The sequence below is a fragment of the Delphinapterus leucas genome, chromosome 1, assembly GCF_059928025.1.
Source record: "Delphinapterus leucas isolate spDelLeu-1000000601 "Yukka" chromosome 1, BTC_Dleu_Yukka2, whole genome shotgun sequence".
Classification (NCBI taxonomy): domain Eukaryota; kingdom Metazoa; phylum Chordata; class Mammalia; order Artiodactyla; family Monodontidae; genus Delphinapterus; species Delphinapterus leucas.
This window is the reverse complement of record NC_143129.1, coordinates 154,006,314-154,030,255: the sequence shown is the minus strand read 5'-3', so window position 1 is coordinate 154,030,255 and position 23,942 is coordinate 154,006,314. Positions and strand designations below refer to the sequence as shown.

General features: G+C 49.2%; 1 protein-coding gene across 5 annotated transcripts in view; it reads left to right on the top strand.

Annotated features, from left to right (window-relative positions):
• RNF220 (ring finger protein 220) overlaps positions 1-23,942 on the top strand; it is a 222,971-nt gene that overhangs the window by 133,908 nt on the left and 65,121 nt on the right. The window lies entirely within an intron of this gene.

Below are 23,942 nucleotides of genomic sequence, written 5' to 3'. Positions count from 1 at the left end.
TTGCTTTACAATGGTGTGTTAGTTTCTGCTTTATAACAAAGTGAATCAGTTATACATATACATATGTCCCCATATCTCTTCCCTCTTGCGTCTCCCTCCCTCCCACCCTCCCTATCCCACCCCTCTAGGTGGTCACAAAGCACCGAGCTGATCTCCCTGTGCTGTGCAGCTGCTTCCCACTAGCTATCTATTTTACGTTTGGCAGTGTATATATGTCCATGCCACTCTCTCGCTTTGTCACAGCTTACCCTTCCCCCTCCCCATATCCTCAAGTCCATTCTCTAGCAGGTCTGTGTCTTTATTCCTGTCTTACCCCTAGGTTCTTCATGACATTTTTTTTTCCTTAAATTCCATATATATGTGTTAGCATACGGTATTTGTCTTTCTCTTTCTGACTTACTTCACTCTGTATGACAGACTCTAGGTCCATCCACCTCATTACAAATAGCTCAATTTCGTTTCTTTTTATGGCTGAGTAATATTCCATTGTATATATGTGCCACATCTTCTTTATCCATTCATCTGCTGATGGACACTTGGGTTGCTTCCATGTCCTGGCTGTTGTAAATAGAGCTGCAATGAACATTTTGGTACATGACTCTTTTTGAATTATGGTTTTCTCAGGGTATATGCCCAGTAGTGGGATTGCTGGGTCATATTGTAGTTCTATTTGTAGCTTTTTAAGGAACCTCCATACTGTTCTCCATAGTGGCTTGCAGCCACATTTAAGCAACTGTTTGTTTCGTGTTTTCCTTTCCTACTGGAAAGCAAGTCCAGAGGGCAGGACCTATGACAAGTTTGTTCACCCTTCTGTCCCTAGCACCGAGCACAGTGCCTGGCACATAGTAGATGTTCATTTAACATTCTTTCTCAGGGAGCTTCACTGGATTTCCAGCCCTCCCTCCTCCCCAGCTGGGAGCAGAACACCCCAGGCCAGCCCTCCTCTGCCACCTCCACCTTGCTTCTAGAACTTCCTTCAGTGGTGACACTCCAGCATCCCATCACCTCAGTCCTCAGCCTTCCCATCTCTTGGCTACTGGGAGTTTTGTTTGTACTTTCGTGCCATTCTCTGGAAGCACAGCAGCCCCTCAACTCCAGCAGGGCAGGGTGCTGACAGGAGCAGCCAGTAGCCAGGATACCAGGTTTCCCTTTGCTAAGCTTTTTCCTTAGGAATGATTTAAGGCCCCGAACAGATACGTGAAGAGCAAACCCGCAATGAAGTCAGCACTCTGCTTATTAAGTGGAAAAAGCTGTGCTCGGCTTATTGAAATGTTCATTAGACAGATAGATGGAGATGGGAATGAGGAAGGGAGGGCGGGCAGCACCGCAGGGGAGGCCAAGCACAGCAGGCGAGGCCGGGGGCATCTCAGGGGAGACCTTGGGCCGGCCCTGAAGGAGCAGGTGGGTGACACCGGTGAGGAAGAGGGGCCACAGCTCTGACTCACTGCAAATGAGAGCTGAAGGAACGGGGCTCTCCCGGCGTCGTGAGGAAGCTTTGCCAGCTGAAGCTGCCATCTCTGTGAGGAGGTGGATGGAGAGGACTTGGCCCCTAGGGGGTCGAGGCATCTCCAGCCCACTTTCGGGAATGCCAGCTTCTCTGCATCAAATGTCACTCTCTTTGCCCAGGCACATAATTTCTGAAGAGCTCCGGCCCTGTTCATTTGCGTACTGTGAAGGCAAGAGGGTGACTGTGCTTTGTCAGAAGAGTGGGCCCGTACAGAAAAGCATTGCGAAGCTGCCCCATCACTGCCCCCAGTGAGGGAGCCTCGTCGGGCAGAGCCCCCCAGCCCCCTGCCTACAGCTCCATCAGCCCTGAGTTCCCTCTAGGAAAGGCTGTTCCTGGGCTGGGAGCTGAGGCTTGCTGGGCCCCTCGGACCAGGCAGAGCCATGGCTCCTTCACAGCCTCCAGGCTCCCAGCTCCTGTCATCCAGGTAGCCCCAGCAGAGCTCAGAGCTCTGAGTAGGGTGGCCTTTAAAAAGGCTGTAGCCACTGACTACTCAGGATCCCCTCCTGACACGTGGGGAGAACTCATGGTGAGCAGGTACTTGTTGGGTGGTTCTGTGCCCCCAGAACTAGCGCAGAGCCTGGCTCCAAAGAGGGCTTCTTCCATGGAAGGTTGAGTTGGCGGCTGATTGAGTGAGTGAAAATTCTGCACCCCTGTCCCACCCTTTCAGATAGTAGAAGAATCATGATGTGGTTCGAGGACCAGGCACTGTTTTCAAACAGGAAAATCAGCCCCAAGATCTTCCAATATCTTCAAATTCCTTCGTTACTTCATTAGTTTGGTTCCTGGAGAATAGAGGTGGTGGTGACCATAATAAGAAAAAGGACACTGGCAGGAAACGTGTGGGAATAGAAGGATAAAAATAGTATCTGTAGCATTTCAGAGAGTCTTCACACACATTATCTCGTTTAATCCTCATTCACTTGTTCAACAAATACCTGTTGAACTCCTTTTCCCTGTCAGACACTGCCCAAGCACTGGAGCTACCTCTGTGAGCAAAACCCAAGCTGTCCCTCCCCCTGTGTAGCATATGGCCTTCTGCACAGCAAACTTGATGACAATTCTGCATGGATTCCTTCGTTCAGCAAACAATGATGCCAGGCCAGACTCCTGGGGATGGAGAAATGAATCAGACATGAATCCTGCCCTAGAGAAGTTTATAGTCTGTGAAGCACATGGACAAGGAAACAGACAATTATCAAACAGTGCAATAAATGCACTGAGAGGTTAGGGAAGCCCTCCTGAAGACTTTTGAGCTAAGTCTTAAAAAAGAGCATATGTGGGCTTCCCTGGTGGCGCAGTGGTTGAGAGTCCGCCTGCCGATGCAGGGGACACGGGTTCGTGCCCCGGTCCGGGAAGATCCCACATGCTGCGGAGCGGCTGGACCCATGAGCCATGGCCACTGAGCCTGCACGTCCAGAGCCTGTGCTCCGCAACTGGAGAGGCCACAACAGTGAGAGGCCCGCGTACCACAAAAAAAAAAAAAAAAAAAAAAAGAGCATATGTTTACCAGGCATTCAGGGAGAGGAATTTCTAGGCACACAGAACATGGATTTAGGGGGGAATTTAAACCATTCAGCCATGAGGGAAGTAGTGGAAATGGTGTTAAAGAGGGAAGCCCAAATCCAGAAGGAACTGCCATGCTAGGCCCTGGAGTTGGAACCATTCTACAGGCACTGGGGGTCACCGAAGAGGAAAAGTCCCCTTGGCAGCAGTGAAAGAGGTTGTCTAGAGGGGCTGAGCAAATGCAGGGCCCATTTGGGGCCGTCTCCCAATGGGCTGAGTGCGTCAGACCAGGGCAGTGGCACTGGGATTGGTTGACTATGAGACCTGCTGGATACAGGGACTGGAGGAAGCCATCTCCGTTTCACAGCGGGGGAGAGTGCAGGGGCAGTGCCCCATCCAGGTGGACCCAGGGCCATGTGGGGGTCGAAGGCGCTGCAGGGAGCTGTGGCTGTTTCAACCCGCAGGCAGTCCCCGCCTCTGATGCTGAGGCAGCTGACACCTGCTCCCAGGCCTTGAAGACTCCATTTCCCACTCCCTCCCTCTGCCTCGCTGACTTTGGAGGTGATTAGTAATAAAACTTTAACAAGCATCCATAGGTGTGTCTCCCTGTCACTTTTATGAGGCCATTTCCTGAGCAAAGATATAGGAGCGCCTTCAGCCTCTCCGAGCTGCTGTTTCAGTCTCCACCTCAGCCTGAGCAGGTCCCAGACAGCTGCAGGGGCTAAGTGGGGATGCCTGAAGGAGACTGGAACACAGTTAGCTCAAAGAAGCCCAGAAAAGGCAGGTGCCAGCTCCCTTTACGCCCCAAAGCTTTCTTCCTATGGACTGGATATTGTCGCTGGAAAGCCTGGGGCCATTTTCCCTGCTGGAGCCATTACAAATCCAAAGGGCCCTCATTTCTCTTACCTTCCTTTCCTCCACCCCATGCGGCCCCTTCCAGCCTTGTCCTAGAGTTTCACTTTCTTGATTCATTCAATCAATATGTATTCATCCAACGCCACCACAGAAGGAAGCCAGGGATCCAATCAAGAGCCATACTTGCTCCCTGCCCTTGGGCTGCTGGTGACCTGATTGGGGCTGGAAATGGCAGACACCTACCAAGTAATCCAAATACACGTGATCGAAGTTCTCTTAGGCAAGAATAAAACGCTATGGTGGGAACCCAGAAAATGGTGCACTTGACAAGGCCAGGGGAATGAGGAGAAGATGGGGAGTGTTTCACCAGGAAGGGGATGATGGGCCTGGGGGCCTGGGCCTCACCGAATAAGAAGGATTTTGTGAGCTGGAGCAGAGAGAGGCAGCCTCTTCTTCCCTGGCAAGGTCCTCAGTCTGCAGGGGCAAGGCCAGGCTGCGCTCGTTCGCTCTGAGCAAGCTCTAACTGGGCTGAGTGGAGGCTGAGCAGGGCCGCCAGGCCGTGGGCCGCCTGCTGCAGGGGTGACTGAAGCAGCACAGCGGTTGTGGAGCAACGGGCTCTGTGCACAACGGCTGAGGGCTTGAGGGATGCGGTGCTTTCCTCCTGGCCCTGATGGTGCCTCTTCCAAGGCCCTCCAGGGAAGTGGGGCCAGGTGAACAGGAAGAGGGGAAGCTGCTGCACTTGACACTTTGGCTCCTCCCTTGTCCTAGAAATTCTCTCTCACGGGGCTCTGTGACCCCACTGTCTCCTGTAGTATGACCTAGTGCACTGATGCCTGAGATTGGACAGAACTGGTTTCAAATCTTAGCTCCTGAATTTGAATTGCCTGATAACACCCGAGGCAAGTTACACTCTCTGAACCCCCACCTGTGAAAGAGAGATAGAGCACCTACTTCAAAGCGTTTCTGTGAAGTTCAAACGCAATGATAACTGTTGGGCACCGGAAAGCTGACGGCTTGTTTGCCCAGCACCACCCCCTTTCCCGCCTCTCCGAGTGCCCTTCAGTCTTGTTCCTGTGCTCCTTTTCTTCCACAAGACCCTTGGGGTTCCCCAGGGCTGATGGCTCCTCAATCCATATGTCCTCGTATTTCTCTCCTGAGTTGGAGACCCACAGGTCTAGGCGCCCATTAGATTCAGCTAGTTCATCAGTTATGAGATGCCTATCCTGGGAGAACTCTACTGGCTCCTGTGGATTCAGAGCTGGTGCCTGCCCTCCAGGATTTATAATCCCACAGTTTTATCCAATGGCCTCAGTTTCTTCGTGAAGTTGTAATTGAGGTCATCTGCTAAGAGGGGTGAGAGTGGGAGGAATGGGAGACCAGAGAATGTTAACGGTTAAAAATAGCTGTAAAAGAACAGGTCTCAAATTTCCTCTTCCTCCCACCCTTGTTATTGCTACCCCTGTTTATATCTCTGTCATCTCCTGCCTGGACTGTTGCAGTAGCCTTCTAACTCAGTGGTTTTCAACCTTGGCTAGATGTCTGAATCCCATGATGGAGATATTTTAAAAATCTGATGCCTGGATCTCTCCCCAGAGATTTGGATTTCATTGATCTTGATGTGGCCTGGGCATCCGCATTTTTAAAGCTCCCCCGTTAATTCTGTTGTGCAGCCAAGGATGAGAACCACTCTCCTGTCTTCCTGCCTCTGTTCTCATCCCCTCCAACCTGTTGTCCATCCCGTGTGTGGTCAGGGTGATCTTTACAAGTTTGGTCGTGCTGTTCCCTTGCTTCCTTGCCCTTCGATTTTCGGTTCCTCCAGCACAGGGACTATACCTGAATCAGCTCTGTATCACAGTCCCTGGCATGGGGCCCTCAGTGGAGAGCACCCAGTTAGCATTCAGTGAATGAACTAATGAATCGGTAACCAACAAACTGACAGATAGCAGTCGGTTCTGTTACTAGGAATATGTTGGTAAGCGACAGCAATTCACCCCTGAGCCAAGAGGATAAGGCCAGTTAGGTACAGATCTGGAAGGCTGGGGAGAAAGCAGACCCCAGGGAGGGTGGGAGGGAGGAAGGAGGCAGTGAGAGGTCAGAAAGGCAGAGTTTCCTGAGAGGTGAATTATCAGAGGGACCACCATGAGTCGGGCAAGCACCTCAGCCCAGGAGTAATGGAGTTAGGGAGGAAGGCCCCGGCAGAGCCAGAGAGCGATGGAAGCTGCTTAATCTGCCCCCAGGAAGTGCAGGCTGGGGACAAGCAGGCAGGAGGCAGCAGGCCATTCCTCAGCGGCTAATGCCCCCAGCCTAACGCGATTACCCCTTCCTTCTCCCTCGGCCCAGGCAAGGGGGAGGTTGTACGGAGGGCAAGCATGCCCCGCAGCTGGGGAGGGTGGGGGCCATGGCTGGAGAAATCCAATCAGGAGTTCCACTTCAGTATTAGCCCAAGTTACCCATTTTAGCTGGAGGGGCTGGCAGAGCCTGGGTTAGGACCCGGACGGAGATGCTGATGGGAGATCTGTGAAACCCTCCATTCCACCCACGCCCCTGCCCCGGTGCCAGTGGGACTTGATCCGAGACTCCCATCCCACTGTGTGACCCAACCCTACCGGCCCGTGGCCTCCCCTCTTCTCTGAAGACGATATGCCACCTCGGGGCTGGGTCCCCGTCTCTGCTCCTCACTCCCCACCTCACAGCCTCTCACCCTCCCTCTCTGCTCCACATTGATATAAATGGAGGCTTCGGCTGCCTTTAAATAGTCCGATCTATCAGAGGGGCATACGCTGCCCATAAATCTGCCGGGGCTGATGGCTCCCTAAGTGGACTGATAGGAGCTATTTCCGGCAAGGTGTTCAGTTACTGTGCCCCTCCCGTCCCTCCCCCCAGCTTGCCCTTCCCCAGGGGCAGGGACCCTTTTTGTCATCTGGTAATTGACATTTTTTCACTTGCACTTGGTCCTACAGAGAGAGTGCAGCGCCCACCCTGGCCCTTAACCGGATTAGCATTGGCTTTCAGAGAAGGCCCCTCCGGAGTCGACCTTCCCGTTCAAGAGATCAAGATCGAGCTGTTGGCTCAACAAGGAAGGGGGCCGAGGTGGGAGGAGAGTGCCCTGGGGAGCCAAGACTAAGTGGGGGCGGGGGTGGGGTGGGGAGATGAAGTCCCTGTCCCTCTCTGGCTAAGCCTGCCTGTTTCCAAGGCCCGGGCCTGTGGGGCATGAAAGGGACCAGCAGATAGGCTTAGGAGTTGGGGGTCTCCGTCCTGTTAGATCCATCTCCCCCTGTCTATCAAGGCTGCTTTGGGCTAGACTTGAGCTTTTCTGGTCTGGAAATGACCTCTATTGAAGAGGGGATGGGGTCTCTCCAGATAAGTGGTATGGATCTGAGATAGAAGCTGGGGAAGACTCAGGGCTGGCTGTTACACAGTAGGGGGTCTGGGGAGCACATACATTACCTTAATTTGGAGGGCAACTGCTAATGGATAGATTTCCCTGAGGGAGGGAGGAGGACCTCTAGAGCTCTGCCTGGCCACCTGGCCCCAGGGCCCTGCCTGGGGAGACACAGAGATGCCCTTGGAGGTCACCCCAGTGGCCTCTGGTCAAGAGGTCATGCATGATGGCTGCTCAGAGAACATCACTAACATAGCTCTAGTTCCCATCCCATCCTCCTATTGTTTTCAGAGGGCAGAAAGCTGAGCCTGCCTGGTTATACAGGCCCAGGCCCTTGCCCCTGCCAAGGACTCCTAGAATATTCCTGAGGTTCTTGGGTCAAAAGAGGAGACAAAGCCAGAGATGGTGAAGGGCAGAGAACTAGCAGAGAATTATTCTGGAGTGTGTCCAGGAGGCTGTCAGGCTTCTCTCCTGAAGTCTGGGTTCTCTAGAATGGGATCAAGTGGGTGGGCCGGGATTCCTTACCAGGGTGCAGGAGGTGGGATGTTCCTGCTATGGATTCTGGTTAGGGAACCAGGAAGAGTCCAAACAGAAGGCTTGGAAGAATGTTATTTGGAACAAAACAAGATTTGCATTTTACAGTGACCCCATTTCTGACCAGCTGTGTGGGATGAGGACACAGCAGAAGGTGAAGGGAAGGACATGTGGTGAGACTCCCAGCTGGGCAGGATCCTGGGGCAGGGACATCAGTTGGCCACATAGCCCCTAGCCAGAGTCTTGGACCTGAAGGAGACTTTATCTCCTGCTCCAGGGAGGGGCCAAATAGTCACAGCAGTAACAGACTGAGCCCTGGGAATAACATCAAGAATGCCCATATCATGGCGGTTATTAATATCAACAGCATTTCTCACGAGATCTTTCAGGAGACTTGGAGAGAGCCTACTCTTTCTAGGTTGGAGGGTGGTAGGGAGGTGTGTAACCTTTGTTTAGGAGCAATCCAGAGAGATTCGGAGGTGGCCCCCAGGACCCCAGGGGAGCCTTCCAGAGCATAAGCATAGCTCTACATCCCTCCCTCCTTCCTTTCATTCATTCATTCATTCATTTATTCATTTATTCACTTGCTCATTCAGTGCTCTGTGTAACCTGCCTTGCGCTGGTGACTGAAGGTGGGAGGTTAACCAGGCCCAACCCTTGCCACAGAGAGCTCGAGTCTAGCAGGGAGAAACAGACGTGTAAACAGATGATGGAACCCAGCCTGTGAGCCCAGAGGTCCCTGATAAAAGCAGCCTGGAAAGCCCAGCCTCGCCCTGCAGTTGCAGACTCCACCTAGACTCCTGGGCATCCCTGCTTGTTTGACCCTCACGCTTCTCAGATTCAACTTGCCCAAAATTGAACTTGCCATCTGTCCCCAAGTCTGTTCCCCCTTCAGTGTCCCTAACTCAGTGAATGGTGCCATAGTGAACCAGGACTCAGCCAGCACAGCCAAAAGTTCAGCTCATCCTCAATTCCCTCCTCACCTTCAATGTCCACATCCAACTAGTGATTTGTCAAGTGTCCCCTTTTCCCGATGTAGTTAACACCGTGCCACTCCTCTGCTGAGAATCCTCCAATCCTCCTATTCCTCTTAGGGTAACACCTTTACTGTGGCCACAAGGTCCTGCAGGAGCTGCCTCTCCCACCCTCACTCTGCTCCAGCCACACCGGCTGCCTGGCTGTTCCTCATTTAATAATATTAATAAACACTTGAGATGACATAAGTATGTGTTATTTACACGTGTTATTTCACATAGACATTTGTGTACGTGTTCTTGACTTTCCTCCCTGTGATCTTGAGAACACTGAATTCACCTTAACTCTTGTTGGATAAATTCACCACTGTAACCCCAGTGCCTGGCACATGGTAGATGCTTGTGTAATATCTGCTGAATAAATGAATGGGCAAATACCAAATGGAGTATCCCTGGATGAAGAAAGACCCTGGAGAAGTGCACTAGTCTAATCACCCTGCAGAACTTGGAAGGTGTTTCTCTACAGCCCTTGCACTCCTGGAGCTCTGTCCAGACCTATGACAATCAGAGACAGAGAGAACTCAAGGCCATGTGACTGACTGATGAGAAATGTGCCCATGACTCAAGGGGGCCCCAGCATCTGAGCTTGGTCTTAACGGTTGAGGAGGATGCCCAGGCTGGGGACCAGTGAGGATGGAGTTATAGAGGCAGGAGAGGAGAGGCGTGTGGAAGGTCGTTTGGGCTGAGTTGCATCTCTCCCACAGACACACTGTGTGACTTGGAATAACTCATCTCCCCTCTCTGTTCTTTTTTCTTTTCATTTATGGAATGGGATGGGGGGATTAGATGGAAAGATTTCTGAAGGCCATTCTTTCTTGAATATTCTAGGATGCTACACAAGCTGTTTGGGTGCAGACTGACTGGGTCTGGAAGCTCAGCAGAGGAGCCTGGATTTTTGGTCTTGTTGGCAGAACAGTTTCTAGGCAGAAAAGTTGGCCTCAGAACTTAATCCGTTTCAGGACTAGAGGCAAAAACTTCCTTTCTACCCTCCAAACAGACCTTGAGGTTTTTGGAAAATTGATGAAGACCAAAGACTTCACTTGCGGGCAGTCTGGGTGTGGAGCTAAAGAGAGGTGACTGCAGCAAAGGCATTGTCCCCCCAAGGGAGACTCTGAAAAGGAGCTTTTTTCTGTTTTTAGACTAGCCTCTCTCCCCGCCCCACTCTCCCAAAAAATTATTATAAAGAATTATTGCCATTAGTACGTCTTTCCTACTGAAAGGAGAAAATCACCTCATTCATAATTTATACCCTCAATTACTATTAATAAAGAAATATTTCAGCAGAAAATCGCCTGGGAAAATTACACGTAACATTGCATTAACATTCTATTTGAACATTTTCATCACATTTGTTATAGAGTTAATAAGAGGGATACGGTCCCCTGACTTCTTCATGAAATTATGGGCTGACGATGATAGTTTAATCTTTTAGACTTTATATAATATATTCACTTTACTAATTGAGCTATCCAAGGAGCAGTTAGAGATGTTCTTAAATGTGGAGATGGAGGAATCAGGGCCATGGCTTTGCTAGCCTAAGCCCCACCCTGGCCATGCCCAGGATCTTTGTATCACCTCCAAAGGCAGCAGCTACCCAGGACCAACAGGAAGGCGTGGGGGCTGCTGAGAGGGAACAGAGAGAAAGGGAGAAAGAACACCATGGGGAGGTGAGCGGAGAGGAGAAAAGGAGACAGAAAGGGCATTCCTTTCTAGACCTTTCTTTCCATAGTCATTGACTTACATGCCTTATGCCTTCATTGCCCTGGGCCCCAGGGGGAGCTCAGACCCATGATGGTCTGTGGGATGGCTCTTGGCGGTGGTCCTAGGTACCAAGAGCTCCTGGAAGACCGAGGGCCATCCTAGCACGAAGGAAGGAAGTGGGGGGTGGCCCGGGGGGGTGTTCAGGTCTTAACAGAAATGATGGGTGTATGTTTTGGGTAATGGGGAGGAGAGCTGAACCAAGTTAAGACCATTATTTGTAACTGCTTTAGTTGATGTGCTCTTCCATCCATTGCCTCAGTGAGCACCCAGCAATGCTGGGAAGCAGACCCAGCGAGGGGTGTAGCTCCCACTCCCGACTCAGCTCAAATGGCGCCTCCATGGGGACTTTTCTTACTCATCCCTTTCCTTGTCACTCTCTCTGATTGATTTGGGGGGTAACATTTATCACTTCTTGAAATGGCTTGTTTTCTCCCCTGCTAGAATTTAAGTTCTCTGTCAGTGCCATTCAATGTTGAACACCCAGCACCTAGAACAGGGCCTGCATACAGTAGGCACTCTATACGTGTTTGTTGGGCTGACAGATGTGAAGTATAGAATAGTCAGAAAATGTAGCTGAGACCACATAGTTCTGTCTGAGCAGAGACTAAAACTGAAGGCTCCTCCTTTCTAATTCACTTACGATTCTTGGCACCTCTTTTAATCTTACTAACCTGCTATATCAGCCAATGGGAAGGTGTCAGACCACGTCTCACCACCTTCATTGCTTGGATGGGGACGCAGGCCACCATCAGCCTTCCTTGTACCCCTGCAATAGTCTCCCTGCTTCCTTTCTCTCTCTCCTACAATCTGTTCTCTATACAGCAGCCAGAGTAATCCTTTAAAACATAAATCAGATTAGATTAATCCCTTGCTCCAAACTTTACCAGGTCTTCCTATCACAGAGTAGAATCCAGTGTCCTTATCCGGGCCCGCAGGACCCATGGTCTGGCCCCTGGCTCTCTCTCCACCCCCACTTCCTGCCACTCACCTACATGCTCCCTTCGCTCTAGCCACATAGCCTGGCTGCTCCTTTAGACACCAAGTACAGTCCCCATCAGGGCCTTTGAACTTGGCTCCTCTGCCTAAAACACTCTTCCCACAGATTCCCATGGTCCTGTTGCTCACTTCATTCAGACATGTGCTCAAATGTCACCTCTTCAGAGAGCCTTTCCCTGACCGCCTACCATCATGCTGGGCACCTCCTTTCCCTGTTTAATTTTTGTTCATTGCATTTGTCCCTTTCTGACCTCCTAGTGTATTTTTACTTGTTGATTGTCTACCTCCACCAGTACAAGGTAAGTTCCATGTTCACTGTTATATTTCCAGCACCTGGAACTGTACCTGGGACATGGTAAGTGCTCAATAAATTTATTAAATGAATGAATGAATTTTTGCTCCACTTTTCTCTGCACATACTCTGGGTGATCTCAACACACCCATGGAAGGGCTACTCCAATATGTCAATGGCTTCCAAATCTTAACTTCAATCCAAATCAGTCTCCTGAGGGTCCAACTCACTTTCCAACCACCTACTGGACATCTCCCCATAAAGATGTCTAAAGCACAATACAGCCGGCCCTCCGTATCCATGGGTCCCGTATCCACAGATTTAACCAACCGCAGAATCTGTGGATACTGAGGACCGACTGCACTTCGCCATTTTACATAATAGACTTGAGCATCCGTGGATTTTGGTATCCGTGGGGGATCTGGAACCAATCCCCCGTGGATACCAAGGACGACTGTCCTTGCAGAATTGAACGTCTCATTTTCCTCCTCTTTTAGTTCCCATTTCATTAAATGGCACCATAATCTTAGATGTCCAAACCAGAAACCTGGGATCATTTTTGACTCTTCCTTTCTCACTCATACATCCAATCTCCAAATTCTGTTTATCCGACTCTTAAATAGCTCTCAGATCTATCCACCTCCCTCCATCTCCAAGGCTCCTAGCCTAATCCAGGCCAGAGCCATCATCTCTCTGCAGAATTACTGCATCAGCCTCCAGCTGGTCTCCCTGCCTCCAGTCTCCTTTCCCTCTAATCCGTCCTCTACAGGATGTTTTATGTTTTATCTAAAACATAAATCTTTGAGTCAGAGATAATGTCCAGGCTTCTAGCTTGAGGAATTAGATGATAATGACTCCTATCACATTAAATGGAAGAGGAGGCAGTTTGGGGACATGTGACATTTGACTGCCTTTGTGACATTTTTTTAAAATAAATTTATTTTATTTTATTTATTTTTGGCTGTGTTGGGTCTTCGTTGCTGTGCACGATCTTTCTCTAATTGCAGTGAGTAGGGGCTACTCTTCGTTGCGGTGCGCGGGCTTCTCATTGCAGTGGCTTCTCTTGTTGTAGAGCTCGGGCTCTAGGTGCGCAGGCTTCAGTAGTTGTGGCACATGGGCTCAGTAGTTGTGGCTTGTGGGCTGTAGAGTGCAGGCTCAGTAGTTGCGGCACACGGGGCTTAGTTGCTCCATGGCATATGGGATCTTCCCGGACCAGGGCTCGAACCCCTGTCCCCTGCATTGGCAGGTGGATTCTTAACCACTGCGCCACCAGGGAAGCCCCACTTTGTGGCATTTTTTACCTTGACTGTCTCCTCCCACTAGGTGGCAGAGATCGTCTCATTTACCTTTGTATCCTCTGTGTCCTCAGCACCCACCACAGTGCCTGGCACAGAGCAGGTGCTCGTGAATGTTTATTGCATGTGACTGTCACCCTGAAATTCATTAGAGAAGGAACTCTTTTGACATTCATGCCTCAATGGCACCCCACCACTGCTATTATAATATTTATCATACCATACTGCAATTCCTGTGTATTCGTCTGATTCCTTGCTAAATGATGAGCCCCTCTTTCACAGATAAATTGTCAGCCCAAAGTGAGTGCTCAGTAACATTTGTCAACTAAATGACAGCCTGACTCTCTCCCTGGGACATTGCAACATTCCATTTACTGGTCCTTCTACTCCTCCTGCGCAGCCGGCCTCCACAGCAGCAAGGCCAGCCATCTTGCCTGGCTGATCTTCTCTGGCTCAGCCACTTCTCAGCTCTCTTGGTGTCTGTGACTCACTGCAACAAGAGTAGCTTTTGATCTCTGCCATCGGCTACCACCACGGAGGATCCTTCTCACCCCTCTTCTCTACAATATCAAGTACCCATGCCGTCTAAGAGAAACGTCTGTCCATAGAATTTTGTCCTGTTGCTCTGCTTTTGGAGAGATGCTCCTGAGGAAGGATGATGGGGAGTTCACCAAGTAAACAATAAAGGGAAGGGTCCTCCAGGTGGAAATCACACTGGATGAAATGGACAAGTACAGGGAGGATTGAAAGAGGAGTTTTCTTGGACCTCATGGGGGAAAGCATGTGGGAGAATAGCATGAAAGAAGACTGAAGAGAAAGAGAGGCAGCAGAACACATGTTGTGGGGTGGGAGAGCTTATACTATAATTATAATACACTATAATAGAAATTATATAATTATTAAATTATTTAATAGTAATAATAGCTGTTATTAATTGAATGCCTAAAATGTATCAGGTGGTGTGCCAAGTGCTTTACATGCATTATCTCATTTGCCCTTCACTAGAACTCTGTGAGTTAGGTGCTAAGGAGTTTGAACTTCATCTCATTTATCTTGAGGGCATGGGGATCCATTCAGGGCTTGAAGAAGGAGAATTGCTTGGTCATATTTGTCCAGAGCTTGCACATGGAATGTTGCATGCAAAAAAAGGAGATGTCAGAGAGAATAGACTGGTGGTTGCCAAGGAGCAGGGGGTGGGAGAGGGATGGATTGGGAGTTTGGGATTAGCAGATGCAAAGTGGTATACATAGAATGGATAAACAACAAGGTCCTACTGTATAGCACAGGGAATTGTATTCAATATCCTGGGATAAACCATAATGGAAACGAATATGAAAAAGAATGTATGCATATAACTGAATCACTTTGCTGTACAGTAGTATTAACACAGCATTGTAAATCAACTATGCTTCAATAAAAAAAAGTGGGGAGACGTCAGGACCAGGAAAACCATGGGATCATTACTAAGCTATCAGTCCATGGGGACAACAGGCCAGAGAGAGGAGAAGAGGCCAGACTCCATGGGAGGAAACTATAGGTGGGCATCATGGAGAGTAGACCTTCACTACGAACCAGGGCAGAAGCCTGAACTAGGAGTCTGGAAGTTTGGAAGGATATCAGGAGGAGTTCTCTTGGATAGTTTGAGTTTAAGGAGTTTACATCCACTGACAGTTGGATGTAAGAGTCTGATACTCTCAAGAGAGTCACAGGGTAAACATAAAAATTAGAATCAACAGAATATAGATGGCAGTTGCCTCCGTGGGACCATATCCCCATTCAGGACAAAGAACTGGGCTTACCAGCCCCTTCATCAGTTAACCCTTGCCTACCTCTTGGGAGTCATCCCTCAGTGTCCCCTCAGAGTTGCTCTCCCCTCCGGCCATACTATAATTCTTAGATTTCCCCAGCTGGACCATGCTGTTCCACCTGCAGGCCATTTCCTGGGCTTTCCTTTCTGGGAAAACTAACTTTTCCCTACTCCTACTTCAGACAAAACCAAGCTTTAAATTGCTTGCCCTTGAGAAGGCTGAGGTGCTAAGTCCAGGAGAACTTATATTCATGCTGTGCCTCCTGTAGTCCATAAGTACACCACCTCAAGCCCCTTCATGCTCCAGTTTAAGAAGCTTGGGTAGCATAGGCAAAAGCTTCCCAAGGCTTCACATCATTCCTTAATAAATTCACTTAGGGAAGACAGATCCAGCCATTCACTGGCTCCAGGTGCCTGAGAGCCTAAGGCCTCACCCTTCAGTACTATTTTGGGAGGACAAGAGAATAAGAGAGATCACCCGGGTCAGCCTGCCCCTGCACCGCCATTAGGGATTCTGCAAGTTCATTCTTCCTTCATTTAATGAGCACGTTTTTTTACTGTATCTTAGATGCTGTTGCCTCAGAGAAGCCTTTCCTGACCTCCAGGTCCAGGGAGGTGCCTCCTCTGTACTTGCTCAGGCCCCTGCACTCATCCCAGCCATAGCATTGCTCTCACTGGGTTGTTTTCTTTTTTTTTTTTTAAGTACGTTTATTTATTTATTTAATTTTTGGCATCGAGTCTTCATTGCTGTGTGCGGGCTTTCTATAGTTGCGGTGAGTGGGGGGCTACTCTTCCTTGCAGTGCTCAGGCTTCTCATTGCGGTGGCTTCTCTTGTTGCAGAGCACAGGCTCTTGGCACGCGGGCTTCAGTAGTTGTGGCACGTGGGCTCAGTAGTTGTGGCTCGCAGGCTCTAGAGCGCAGGCTCAGTAGTTGTGGCGCACGGGCTTAGTTGCTCTGCGGCATGTGGGATCTTCCCAGACCAGGGATCGAACACTTGTCCCCTGCACTGGCAGGCAGATTCTTAACCACTGTGCCATGAAGGAAGTCCCTCTCACTGTGTTTTTCTTACCTGTCTCTCCCATTCGTCTGAGAGCTTCTTGAGAAATATTTGCTTAATAAATAGAATAATTGTGCCCCCACTATGTGTCATGCTCCATGATGGGCCCTGGGGCCACCTGGTTGACTAGGACAAGGGCCCTGCCTTGAACCGCTGCCAATCTAGGGGCTTGATCCTCATCCCTGGAGTTCAGCTATTTGACTTCAATGAATTACTATAGATCACTTCATCATAGTAACAAATGCTTTTCAAGTCTTTGCATATACATAATTTCCTTTGATCCTCAAGCAGCTTTGAGGGAGGTGGTAGATAAAGCAGGGATTAGTTCCCAGACCTTAGCTACCAGGAAGAATGGGGGGGAGGAGTGCCATCTTTGTTGTCATAAGTTCACCACTTGAAAGAACAGAGATGGAGGCCATGGGATTCCAGCAGTTCTCCTTTGTCAGGGGCTGCTTAGGGCAGAAGTGTGGCTATGCGGCCAGGTCTTATTCCATTTTTCACTCTCTCTTGAGACATTGCCATCCGTGGCCCTAAGGCACGTAGGATCCCCTCAGCCTTCCTGCTCCTCAGCCTGAGATAGAGATTGAGGAACTCTGGGCTGAGAGAGGCCACTGGCTGGGCTCTGACTCGAGTTCCTGGCCCAGCCAGAACAGGATGGGCCCCAGCGTAAACCGGATTCGCCTTGTAAACAGCTGAGCAGCTGGGCTCCATCTTGGCAGGGGAGCTCCAGCAACAACCCAGCAGGACAGCCCCAGCCCAGCAGGGCATTGTCCAAAGAAAAAGGGGGGGAAAAAAGCTGAGTAAACAAAAAGGGCTGGCCAGTTTTTTCGTCTCTGACTTGTTATTTCAGCCGACAGTTGCTGTGCTGACCGCGGGGCTGGGTTGGGCTGGGCCAGGCGAGTTTGGCTGACCGGGGCCAGGCTAAAGTCACAGTCAGCCTCTTCACCTCACCTCACTCTGCCTTCCCTGCTGGAGGCGCACTTCTGGGAAAGGGGCCAAAGATGGGGACTGCAAACCAGTGGGGACAGGCCCCAGGAGCTGATGAGAGGGTAAGGGGTTGGGCGTTTGCCAAGTTTCCGTGCGCACATGGAGGTAAGCGAGGTGCTGGGAGAACGTTAACAGACACGTGACTAGTCGGGGCTGCTTGAGTAACACTGTCTCCGACAGCACCACTCTGACCCTGCAAAGCGAGCTCACTCCAACCTTCCAATGATCTTGATCGCAAAGCTCCATGTGGAAGCCTAGGATTGTCATTCCTATTGGGTTTCACGTCCTAGTCTTCCTTGGTCACTGCCCAGGTACAAGCCCCTGCAGGCTTCTCCCCTGTATTTTCATCCCCAAACCACTGTGCACTCCCTCCCCTTACCCACAGCCACCTCCCTTCCCAGCTTTTCCTCTCTGCCACCTGAAGCCACAAACCTTGGCTTCTTAATATTCCCTCTACTTCCCAACTTAACTGAAATTCAACTCTCTTCAAAGGCTTCTGCTTCTCCTACAGCTCTCTTTAATAGAGGCCATTCATTCTCCCAAGATCTCAGCCTCATTCTCCTCTCCTGCAGCACTTCCAGACTGTCACGAGTCTACCCCCGTGTAAAAAGAAAATCCCCTTTCCCTTCAAGCTCTTGCCAATTGGCTAGACCGTGTATCACTTGCTATCTTCATAATCTACCAACTTCTTTGTTGTTCCCCGACATCTATACCTGTATCAGTCTTCTGTAGCCCATCACCTTCCCTCATCTTAGGGATCTCAGAGCCCGTGAAATGATGGGCCATCCAGTACCTCAATTCTCGGGTCTTGATCACCTTAGCTTCAGTGACCTTTCCCACCACTTTATTTGTCCATCCCTGATCTAAGGTCATTCATTCATTTCACACATATTTAGTAAGCATCTACTCTGTTCTCAGCACCAGAGTGGTGAACAAAACCCTGTTGTCAAAGAGCTTTTGCTTTAGAGGCAGGAAACAGATGATGAAGAAATACAAGATAATTAAGAGAGCATCTTATGTATTATGAAGGAAATAAATAGTATGATAAGATAATGTGGTGGGAGGGACTCCTTTATATAGGATGATACAGGAAAGGACTCCACGTTACATGTAACATTCACGTTGAGAACTGATAGATGAAATGGAGTCAGACATGCAAAGAAGGATCTTAAGAAAGGAAAGAACTGGGTGGAATAGGACTTGATAAGGAGGCCAGAGTAGCTAGGATGTAGAAAGGGGAAAGTGGTACAAGAAGAAGTCAGAGAGGCAACAAAAAGCCAGAATATGTGGGCCTCATAGCCTATGGCAAAAAGTTTGGATATACAATGGGAAGCTACTTAAAGGTTTTTAGATAAAAGGTTTTAGATAAAACTGCATTACCTCTGAAAATGTCACTCCAGCAAACTATGCTTTCCCCTTTCACACCAGTACTCCCACCCGAGAGGCAAAGACAACATCCGTCAGGTTTCACCCCTGTATCCCGGGCACATGACTGGTTTCCAATAAATATTGTTTGCATGAGGGCATGAATAATTGAATAAATTAATTCACAGTTGAATACCTCCTCTTTGACCTCATCAAGATCTCCAGTACCCAGTTCTAACATTTTCTCCCAGTGTAAAACCTGCTTGCTGTTTCTTTACCCAGACTCACCGCTGCACCTGCCCTGTAACCCTACTCAGCACAGCCCTGACTCTGTACCGTTGCCATGCTCTATCTCTATGCCCAGAGTTATACAACTCTGCAGACATGTCTTCCAAATCATCTTCGTCTCCGTGTTGACCCTCTTCTATCCCTCTATCGCTCTTGCAGCCTATTTTATCTAGAAAAAAAGGACACCTACGTGCCATCCCTCAACTTTGAGCCTCTCTCTTCAACTGCACTTAGACTCTTTCTTCTCTCCTTCTCTTTTTCCTAGAGGACTACCTCCTCTTGCTCAGGATCATGCTCCCCTGCCTGCATACAAGTCTCCCTGTGGTCTGATCTCTACCTTTCCTTCCTCATCTCCCTTCATTCTATGTCTTATCCTTTCACACCAAATCAGGCTGAACCCAATAGCCAACATAGCTAGTATGTATTGAGACCTTGTTATGGATCTGTCTCTATATGTTCTAAGCACTTTATATAAGTTAACTCATTTCATCATCACCATGACCTGTACTATACTATATGACTATATAATATACTATCCATTCTATGCTACAACTGTCCCCCTTCTACAGATGAAGAAACTGAGGCACAGAGAGGCTAGTAACTTACCAAGGTCACACAGCTAGTAAATGTTAGGGTTCAGATCTTGGCAGTCTGACAACAAACCTCATGCTTTTTGCTCTACTGTTTCTCTGCTGAGAGTACCCTTGTCTCTACTTCTTGGCCTAATTTCTACTCCTCCATAAAGACAGAGCTCATGAATCATTAACTCCAGGGAACACTCCCTTACCACCCTTCCCCAATCTCTCTCCCAGCACCCTAGCCCTGCTGCAACGAATATCTAGCATGTAGTAGAGGCCTGATAAAATTTTTAACAGCATTATTGAGATATAATTCACATACCATATAATTTAAGGTGTACAATTTAATGTGTGGTAGAGTGTTTTTTGTTTTTTTTGCTTTTTTTTGGTATAATCACAGGACTGTGCAACCAATACCACAATCTAATTTTAGAACATTTTGTCCCTCCTAAAAGAAACCCCATTAGCAGTCAGTCCCCCTCTTCCCCCTCCACAGCCCTAAGCAACCACTGAACAGCTCTCTCTATAAGTTTGCCTACTCATAGCAACAGAATTCTTCAATATGCGTTCTTTTGTGTGCGCCTGGCTTCTTTCATAGAGCATGTTTTCAGGGTTTATCCATGCTGTAGCATGTGTCAGTACTTCATTCCTTTTCATGACCAAATAATATCCTATTATTTATCCATTTATCAATTTAAAGGCATTTGGGTTGTTTCCACTTTTTGACTATGATGCATAATGCTGCTATGGACATTCACATTCATGTCTGGTTTTTTTTATTTGTTTGTTTTTTGCGGTACGCGGGCCTCTCACTGTTGTGGCCTCTCCCGTTGTGGAGCACAGGCTCCGGACACGCAGCCTCAGCGGCCATGGCTCACGGGCCCAGCTGCTCCGCGGCATGTGAGATCTTCCCGGACCGGGACACGAACACATGTCCCCTGCATCGGCAGGCGGACTCTCAACCACTGCGCCACCAGAGAAGCCCCACATTCATGTTTTTGTGTAGAAGTATGTTTTCTATTCTCTTGACTATATACCAAGTGAAAATTACAATCCCATCAGCAAATTATGAGGGTTCCAGTTTCTCTACATCCTCACCTACACTTGTTACTAGCTTTTTGGTTATAGCCTTTTGAGTAGGTATAAAGTGTTCTGACAAATGTTTTTTAAACTAAATGTTAATCCAGGGGTTCTCAAGGAAGGTTTACATTGGAGTTAGGTCCTGAAGGGTGAGAATGAACTAACCAGGTGAACAAGGAGGACTGAGACACCTGGTTGCCAGGCAGAGGCTGTGTTTTCTCTCTGCTGGCTCTGAGCTATGGAATATCACAAAGGACCTGAAACCATGTTGATGAGACCTACAGAAGACATGATCCTAGGAGGAACAATGACTGAATCAGAATATCAAATGATCTTGATTGGCTCAAAGAAGGGGTAGAATCTTCCAGCCAGATGAAATGCAACCAGGATAAATATTTGAATTTGAGTACATGCAGAGGGAAGGGAGACAATGCTAAAGAAGCTCAGGGGGATTTTTGATAGTAAATTCAGAAGAATTCAACAAGTACTATGGCTACCCACAAGCAGCTGGTATCATCTGGATCCCAGAACAATGGAGGGGACACATAGTTCTGCTTCACCCTGCACTGGTCGGATTAACTTGGGGGCCTACATCCAATGTGGGAGACTAGGCACTGATTAACAGCTCTAATCACCGCCCCCCCCCCAGAACACAGAACTTGACAGTCTGCCAAGAATGACACAATTCCTATTATTTAGCACCCATGACCTTCACAGCTGTCCTGGGAGCAGAATAATAATAATAATAGCTAATATCGTTGAATGCTTACCGTGTGCCCAATATTTTTTGTTCCAAGTGTTTTACACGCGTAAACCACATAAGCCTTGTAACAACCGCGAGGTAGGTAAATATTTCAGGTGAAGGAACAGGTGCGGAGGGTTAGGTGACTTGACCAAGATCACACAGTTAGCGAGTGGTTGGACCAAGATCCAAAGCCAGACCACTGAAGAGCCTGAGCAAGCCGAAGACACAGAGGCTTTTTGGGAATCAGCACTAGTTGCTTCAGCAGGAAGGTCAAGGCTGGATCTTAATCTCTCCCCAGACTTGAGAAGCCCCAGCCTGAGCCTACACACTTGAGTACTGGTGCTGTGGGGCCTGCAAGGGGAGCGGCTCCATCACTGAGACAAGCAGCCTCTTACCCATGGGCTCATTTGAGCATGAAGGGCAGGAACGGGGACAGACTGCGTGTTTGAAGCTATTTACCAGGATTTGGGGCAGTTAACTCTGGGCGCTTGTCTGGGACAAGCAGCTGTTTGTGGATGCTGTTTGCTGTTTCTGCCTCTCTCCTCATCCTAGGACCTCTGTGGACCTCCTCTGCTTGGGCAGGTCTCCACTAAGATCCTGGTCTGTCCTTGGACCACATCCTGAAGAACTTGTTCCAATGGGGAGGTTGTTCCTCTACCTAGTGTTATAATAGAGAAATGAAATCTCCAAAAGGTGAAGTACCTTCCTCAAATTCGTATCACTGTTAAATAACAAGGCTGAGATTTTGAACCTTGGGCTCTGACTCTGGGTGCTTGCTTTTTTCCCCTTTATCATACAGACTTACTTTTCCTACCGTGACGATAGAAAACAGACATAACATTCTCAGTGGAACAGAACTGGAGTGCCGATAGGTTATGATACTTGAAGTTGGGTCTTAGTGGGAACCATGGACTAGAAATGCTCAATCTAGAGAAAAGAAGACATCAGGGGACATTATTGATGTTTTCAGATTCCCAAAAGACTATTGTGTAGAACAGAGATCAAACCTTTTCTGTCTGAGCCCAAGGAGTTATATACAGACCAGTAGGTGGAACTTCCAGAGAAATAGATTTTAGTTCAGCCTCTATGTGAACTTTCTAAACAGCCAAAGCTCTCCAGAGCAGACATGGTACCTGGGGATGCCTGGAGTCTCCTGGCCTTGGAGGTGTTTAGGCGGGCCACCTGTCAGGGGTATTGTGAAGATGGGCTGGACCCTGAGAACTTTGAGGCTTTAAACAGAATAATCTGGGGTTCTTGGCTCCAAGTCCAGCCTCTCCTGGCCTTCAGAGTTCTGAAAGCCTGAGTACCACACTTGCCACCTGGCCTGCTCTCTCTGGTATGTGTCCTTCCTGTCCAAAGCATCCTCCAGCTTCTCCAGGAGACCCAGGGGAGAAGACCAGCATGGTGGGTCTGCTACCACCATGTGGGTGGATGACCAGTTGGGTGGGTCACTGGCTCCTCCAGGTCTTGCTTTTCCTCTAACGTTGGGTAGACCTTCCTAGGCCAGGAAGTGGAACCAAGGCCAGGTCCAGAGCCAGGGTCTGGGCCAGGGGAACTTCATGGGAGAAAGGCTTACCTATGCTCAAGAGCTGAGGTCTAGGGCCTAACCCTGGCTGAGGCAGAGAGTGCCCTGAAGGACTGGCTGTCTGGGGCTGAGGAGGGAAGGCTCATTTGAGAACATCTTCATTAGGATTTTCCTCTCGTCATACAGGCTGTGCACCACACTCACACACATATATAACTATTGGAAAAACGATTTTAATACCCATGGCACATTGTCCTTGTGTGATATAAAATCCAATGACATGTGGCATTTGGAAAAGGTCACTTCTCCCATCAGGATTCATTAGCCTGTTTCAGCCTCTACGCCTGCAGGAGGGGTCCCAACTGCCTGTCCCCTGTAGCAGGGCCAGCTGGACAGGTGGAGCCCACAGGGACCCTCCCTAGAGAGCAAAAGGACTCCCCAGGGTGCTAGCCAGGGAATCCTTGCTTTGGCCAAGCTCCCTCTCACACATGCCTGAGGAGTAAGGAGGGGTGGGATCCAGAGAAAATGAAGTCTCTGGCCAGGCAACCTTGGCTTCGGGGTCTGGAGTGCATGGGAAGGGGAAAGACAGACCCACAGCCTCAGTGTTTTTCTAAGAGTATCATTCTCTGGGCAGAGGGAATGAGAGTTGAGAGGCTCTGGAGAAAGAGCTGAGAGTACAGAGTGGATGCTATGAGGAGGTGAAGGATGTGGGGGAAGAAGGAGGCCTGGGAGGCCACATTGGGCAGGATCCTGGGCCTTCCTTGGGGACCCTGGATAGAACCTGGGGTCTCCTAGTATTTTGTTCATTCCTCTTTGCCAAAGTGGGGGCCCAGGCCTGTCTTCTTACTCCACTCTTGTGTTCTGTATGCTCTTAGATTTCGTCTCTGGGTATGAAGCAGCTAAGCCCACTAGCCAGGTCTACGGGAACGGGCAGTATCTGTCAGCACTGGTGTGGCCGAGGATGAACCATACACAAAACACTCGGCACTCACCTTGAGAGGTGATCCCCTTCCCAGCTAAATGGGAGCAGCCTGATCCTGGGGCTTTTGGGTTGTTTGTTCAGAGTTACCAATAGATCACAGAGAAGTCTAGTGTCAGAGTAGAAGAATGAGGACAGACAGAGGAAGAGAGATGACTTTGAAAACACTAAAACTGGGGCCCAGTGAGGTAGGAGGAGGGGAACAGGAAAGAGATACTCCCTGAGGGGAAGCCTGAGAAACCAGCACCCCAGCATAAGCAGAGAGGGCCCTGGACCCTGAACTGTGGTGTCAGCCCAGTCACACACTCATGCACACCTTCTCCTAAATCTATTCTTGCACTCCAGTGTTTAGAGGATGGGAAAAGGTGGGGC